We start from the raw sequence: 7,127 nt of genomic DNA on the forward strand, positions 1-7,127 counted from the left end.
CCATCCATCCATCCATCCATCCCATCCGTCCGTCCGTCCGTCATTCTATCGATCTATCTGTCCGTTTGTCCATCTATCCATATCCATCCATCCATCGCTCTATCTGTCCATCTGTGGTGGTACATGGTTACACTAAATTAAAATGAGAAATGTTCCTTCCTTTTTTCAGTTAATGCAATTTTAATGCAAATTTTTATATGGTTTTAGTTAATAACCCTGATTGTTGTTGCTAAGATTTTGCTATGAAGTTGCTGAGATTAAAAATAAAACAAGCTGTCAACTTTCTCCTATTTTATAGGGAATAAATATCTGCACCAAAATGTAAATGCATCTATCTATCTATCTATCTATCTATCTATCTATCTATCTATCTATCTATCTATCTATCTATCTATCTATCTATCTATCTATCTATCTATCTATCTATCTATCTATCCGTCCATCTGTTGTTCTATCGATCTATCTGTCCGTTTGTCCATCTATCCATATCCATCCATCCATCGTTCTATTTGTCCATCCATTTATCTGTCTATTCATCCATTGTTCTATCTATCCATCCATCCAATTATATGTCTGTTTGTCCATCGTTCTATCATCATATCTATCTATCTATCTGTCCATCTTTCTATCCATTTGTCTGTCAATCCATCTGACCATCTATCAATCCACCGTTCTATCTATCTATCAATCCATCGTTCTATCTATCTATCTATCTATCTATCTATCTATCTATCTATCTATCTATCTATCTATCTATCTATCTATCTATCTATCTATCTATCTATCTATCGGTCAGTCCATTCATGTATTCATCCATCCATCCATCCTTCTTTCTTTTTAATCTATAGATTTTTTAGGTGAAGCTCTTTTGTAATTGAAAATGAAATTTGCATTGCATTTTTGAATGGTAGTATGCTATTCCGAATGCAGCCGGTTGTTAAAATGCTTGATACATTTGTGGCATTAAATAATATTTTTAAAAATGTTTCCATATTTTGAGAATGACCGTTAAGTGTGTGTTGTTGTAATCAGGTTCTCCTCACCGATGGAGTCAGTTTAATGTCATTGAAACATTTCATTAAGCTGATCAGCTCTGGGCAACACATAATGTAACAACTTGCTGACAAGGCATTGTCCTGTATGGTGTGATGCAGCGCTGGATGTTGTTTCTGAGAGACAGATCTCATCAAGCAGTGTGAGCAGTGCCAGTCACTCATCTTAAATACTGGACAACAAAACCGTCTTACAGGAACAGCTCACCCAGACATAAAACATCGCCATTTACTCACCCCCATGTTGTTCAAAACCTGTATGACTTTTTGTCCACACTTTGAGAACACCACCTCATGTGCACAGTTCCTCACACAAAGCTATTGTATGAATTCAGAATATGTGGAATAGTCACACAGACTCAAGAGCAGCGTGAACATTCTGTAAAACATCTCCCATTAAGTTGCACAAAGGAAAGAAAGTAAGAGTTTAAAACTAAATGAGGACAGAATTTTTAATTTTGGGTGAACATTCATGGTTCAAACAGTCATTGAATTTACTGCACTGTCATTATGGCTTTCAGCGTCATCTTCATAAAACCACATCTATTCATTAAACTGCCAGCAAGAGCAGCACTGCTGCCCCAGAGTAATTCATTTACTCCATGTGTCTCTGTGCAAAGATTGAATGTTGTTCTGTGGCATTGGGTGATCTCAGACAACATAATGAATGTAATGTAATTCCTCACATCAACTGTTGAAATGTTTTAGTCCCACTGTTACTGAAGTGTGTTTGTTCACCTGTGGTGTAGCACTACTGTGTGTGTTTGCATTACACAAACAGGTTTTTGTGCACACCTAATGTGTGGAATATCGGTGTGTTTGGTGGATATGTGGTGTGTGTTCGGCCGTAGTAGGGATTAAGACAGCATCTGTTTAGAAATGTTTGTTTGACTGCTGATTTGACCCATTTGCACTGGTCGACACCCTGATACACAGAAAACAAATCTTACATTCGAAATACAAAGTTTATGAAGAAAAGTATGTTGTAAACAGGATTATTCTAGCATTATTACTATTTTACTTTTGATTAATATTTTAAATTTTTTAAATATATTTTCTGATTTCATTTTAATTTTAGTTAATGGTTCAGGAATGGTTCAGTTTTTTTTATATACATTTTATTATTTTTTCTTTTATTTTTAGTTATTTTAGTACATGGTTACACTAAATTAAAATGAGAAATGTTCCTTCCTTTTTTCAGTTAATGCAATTTTAATGCAAGTTTTTATATGGTTTTAGTTAATAACCCTGATTGTTGTTGCTAAGATTTTGCTATGAAGTTGCTGAGATTAAAAATAAAACAAGCTGTCAACTTTCTCCTATTTTACAGGGAATAAATATCTGCACCAAAATCTAAATGCATCTATCTATCTATCTATCTATCTATCTATCTATCTATCTATCTATCTATCTATCTATCTATCTATCTATCTATCTATCTATCTATCTATCTATCTATCGTTCAGTCCATTCGTGTATTCATTCATCCATCCATCCACCCTTCTTTCTTTTTAATCTCTTAATCATCCAGCAAACTTTAAGACTTTTTATCTTTTTTCCAAACTTATAAAAAAACTAAACGTTTGTCTTGACAAAATATGCTTTTCTAGTTAAAATTACAGTGACATGAAGTTCTTTCTTACATTGAAATGTGAATTGCAACATTTAATTTAATGCATTTAATGCATATCTCAGACATGCACAGGTTTCAGTAAACAGCTTGGTAAGAAGTGGTATAGTTAATGGTTAGATGAAATCTCTTGTACAGAATCTGATAAGTGTTGCATTGCGAGTATTGTGTGTTGACAGATAAGGCGAGTGAACGGTCGGCTCTATGCTGGTTGTGTTCTGTGTAAGCAGAGAACAGATGCATTGATCCCAGGGTTCGCTGGCTCCACACTGTACTGACTTGTCCACCACACAACAGGGTGGACAAACACACACACTCTGACACAGAAGAGCACACGGCATTTGAGAAGCAGCACACACTCACCCTCTCCATGTCTTGGCTCAACTTTCCCAAGCTCTTCCTCACTCATATTTGGAAAGGCCAATTTTGTATCTTTTTAAGATCGTGTGTCTCTATTACTATTTCTGATAGTTACTATTATAAAGCTTACTGTATCATATTTGATACAGAAATTTCTAAAACCTCTAGTCTAAATCATCAATGTGATCAAAACTGCTGAAAAACCTGTTGTACACTACCTACTAGATGCCTCTGTTGTCTGAATGAAAATCCTTTTAGTATCATTTTAAAACGTCCCCTTCAGGTTGTGGTACACATGTCTTTTTGCTATGAAAGTTTTTTACTGATTTTTGTAGAGTAAATGTTCTATAAGAATAACTTTTATACTGTTAGTTATATTTCAAGACGCTTACTGGACTGGACTGGAACAAATTGAAATAATCCATTCATAATATTTTCAAAAAATCATGTTAAAAAGTGAAAATATGATACATCAGGCTTTTGAGCAATGTTTATTTGCACGTCTCTCAATTATTATTGCATCATTGTGGCATGTATTATTATATGTTTTGCCCCACAATAAAAACCACAGAGCTTTGATGATAAAGCTAAGCATTTAAATATCATCTTACTAAGTTATTGGGAGATAAAGAGTGACAAATGATTTATGAATAGTCTGCTATACTGTTACAAAGATCTCATATATGTGATATCATACTATAGGAGCCATAAAAGCCAGAAGCATCAAATATGATACTCAACAAAAAAATTACATATGGACTTTTAAAAAAATATTTTATCTAAAGGTTCAGAAACATTCTATTATTTTATATGTCAGGCTGTAAAGGGTTAAATTAGCTCTACAACTGAACAAACACTAAACCTTAGGGAGGAAACTGAGCCTCATTTAGGACCAAAATTATTGTAGAGACTTAGGCGTGTCTCTTTTTTATTTTATTTTTTGCCTTCAGCCAATAAAAAAACAACTAGCAACCACTCCAAACACCCCAGCAACCACCTATGATTTTGAAAAACCTCTAACAGTGTTGCGGCAAGTGCAAACTGCAAACTCTTTACTGTCTCATCTGTGTGAAAAATGTGAACAATTGTAGCTTTAGCTTGTTACTGGGACAGTTCCCTCCTAAGAATGACTTAGGAGTCATTCTCACACCTTTGTGCCTTATCTAACTCCAAAGGGTGCATATTAGCAACTTAAGGTAATAATTTGCACCCCTAAGGCACTAATATGTTTCTTATAAGGGTTAATTAGGTACAAAGGCGAACTTTGGAGTTTATTAGCCCAACGACAAGATAAAGCTATAATTTTTGCAGACTTATAACAGGTTAACCTTGAGAAATCTAGTAAAGTGCGTCTTAACAGGTTGAAAGAAAAACTGAAAAATTAGACATGATTTCTCAACTGATCTGCACAGGATGATACAGAATGTCAAAGCCTGCAATTAAATCATGAATGAGGAGAGAACACCTTATAGTCTTGACGTAACAGCCGGCCACTTGACGTAACTGTCCTACACTTCTACAGCGCACACTGTGTCCTTCATAGTACACACTACACACGCAGTGCCAACCCTACACAGATCTTCTGTACATTTTGCAGCAAATATGCTCACAGAGACAATGAAATCCAGTCTACTTGCTTACAACTATACAACATTAAAAACTTGTCATCAAAGGAGTTTAATTATTGACATTATTCCTGTGAGGGCAAAGTTCATTCTTATTATTAAAAGCAAAATCATATCAGGTCATATCTCAGCTCACACAACACTGTTCTAATAATAATAATAATAATAATAATAATAATAAGTATTACGCTAAAAGCACTGCTCTGAAGGAGAACAAGGACACAAGGGCAATCAGGTCATTCAACAAAATCTTTCAATTTTTCACATGAATGCTAATAAGTGACAGTTCTACCCACATTCCACGCATATATTTGAAAACAACAGTTGCTTTTTACTAATCATCTCCTGTTTTACTATTTATTATTTTATTCCTGAAAATCATCTTGATATGACTGATGACTGAAGAGTTATAATTATGATTGAGATGATGTTTTTCCATTTGCCCTGGAGCATATATTTAACTGGGCTCTTTCTAATTTTAAAACTGTCACCCACCACTGCGATTTCCTAATAACTTTCTCTGAACATTTTGTACAGGATTACTTGTGATTGGATCTGATAGACCAGCTTTTGTCTTTTTCTAGCCATCCCAAATACCTCTCTTTCCATTATCCACCTTGTTCTTATGAAGCACCCTCTTCTCACTACGAAAGTGGCACATTATCACAGCTTCAGCGGGACAAATCCCAAATGCGTCAGTGTGTGCTCCATAATAACTGCTCCCAACAGTAATTACTGAAAGCTGTCATTGCTTCCTATCCAAGATCTCTCAGTTCACCTCTCAACGGAATTCAATTTCTGCCGCTTTAACATTCCAGCACAACGACTTTAACGGGAAGCGCGCTCCATCTGCTGTGAGAAGTGATTGATCTTTGTTGTACCTGCAAGTCAGGAACCACGGAGTGACATACTACCGCAACAACACGCATTAACCTACAGGTTTGTTTTCTGGTGTCGATCCGACATGAATGAAAACTTTACTATTTCAACAAGCATCCAACCTGTGGGTGCACCGGCTTGAGATGACACAGTTTCGCAGCGCTGTCCGAACACAGTAAGGCACTTTCAGGATGATTCATAACCCAAACACACTTAGCATTCATTTCACACTGCACAAATCCTAAATAAAATTGCCAGTTCGGTCACTAAAAGCACAAATGAACAGGTGCGCAACTTCAAAAATCCCATTTAAAGTGCATCTACGTGTATGTGTGCGCCAGCAACATCCCTGCCAGAAGTGAAGGTGATCAGTTACCTGCTTTGGCAAACCACATCCAACCCGGACGCCCGACAGCACATTTTCTCCTCCGTGACTCGTCCTGATTTTTTTCTTCTTCTTTTTTTCCCCTGTCCCCCCCTCCTTCTTTCTCTCTCTCTCTCGTGGCTCTTGTTTGATTCTATTTCAGTGTAGACAGAACAGCCCACTGTGACAGTGGCATGGTCTCTAGCAGTTTGGCAGAAGGTCACATCATCTTCTGTGAGGGGAGGGTGGGACGGATGGAGGGAGGGGGGGAAAGAGGAGGTGGCGTGGAGAGATGGAGGGAGAGCGGATGCCAGAGGAGAAATGAGAGGCAGGAGACGGCTGTCCACAAGTGTCCTGGTGCAGACGCGCATAGAGCTCCTTGTCCAGGATGGTCACTGGTTAGGTGGACGCATGTGTCTCAACTCTCATTGGATGGGTCCAAATCTGCATCCAAATCAGATAAGAGCAATCAGTGATTTTCATAAATTTTCAGTTGTGTGTCAAAAATAACATTAGGGTAAAATAGAATTTTGAATTGTCCGTTGTTTTCCATGTCAAAACAAACAAATAGCAAATGGAATCTTCAGCGTATTCCGAGTTCTTTTCAGTCCAAAGAACAAATTTCGTTTACCTTGTTAACTTGTTTCCAACATGTTCTTCAAGTGTAGTCCTCATTCCAGTAAAAGACGGATTACTCCAAAAACTGGCAGTTAGAAGGGCACACAGGTGGCACAGGCCGACAGGCGGAGCTTCTCGTTTTAGCTGGCTGTTGATTGCTAGCCAACAGATATTTTAGCTTCTGATTCCCTGGAGTTTGTAATTATTAGTAGTTGTAAAGCAATGTCCCGTTCGCAGGTGCCCCATTTCAGTTTCCCCTGACCCCTGATGTTTTGTTGGAGTTGATGTGTTCATCTGTGGCTGTGGAGTGCACTTGCGGTTCTCAGATTACTGTAGTTGTAATCCCGGCTCCTTCTGCACTCCATATCAGAGGCAGGACTTGTGAGCCGTAATCATTATGTGGTAAGGATTTATTCTAACTCTCTCTCTCTCTCTCTCTCTCTCTCTCTCTCTCTAACCGTCCTCCCTCCCTACTCCCTTCCTCTAGACCATCTTCTCTCTCTCTTTTTAAATAACTCTTCTTAAACAGATGGCTTCCATGATTGGGAGGCATTTCTACTCTCATTCTTTGAAGTCCAGACATAATATTGGTAGCAATT

General features: G+C 37.4%; 1 protein-coding gene across 1 annotated transcript in view; it reads right to left on the bottom strand.

Moving 5' to 3' along the window:
• grin2ca (glutamate receptor, ionotropic, N-methyl D-aspartate 2Ca) overlaps window positions 1–6,916 on the bottom strand; it is a 69,384-nt gene extending 62,468 nt beyond the window's left edge. The window contains 1 exon segment of the mRNA XM_058771587.1: window positions 5,923–6,916. The gene's annotated coding sequence lies outside the window, so the exon portion shown is untranslated.
• Window positions 6,917–7,127: the final 211 nt, after the last annotated feature.

The sequence above is a fragment of the Onychostoma macrolepis genome, chromosome 03, assembly GCF_012432095.1.
Source record: "Onychostoma macrolepis isolate SWU-2019 chromosome 03, ASM1243209v1, whole genome shotgun sequence".
NCBI lineage: Eukaryota > Metazoa > Chordata > Actinopteri > Cypriniformes > Cyprinidae > Onychostoma > Onychostoma macrolepis.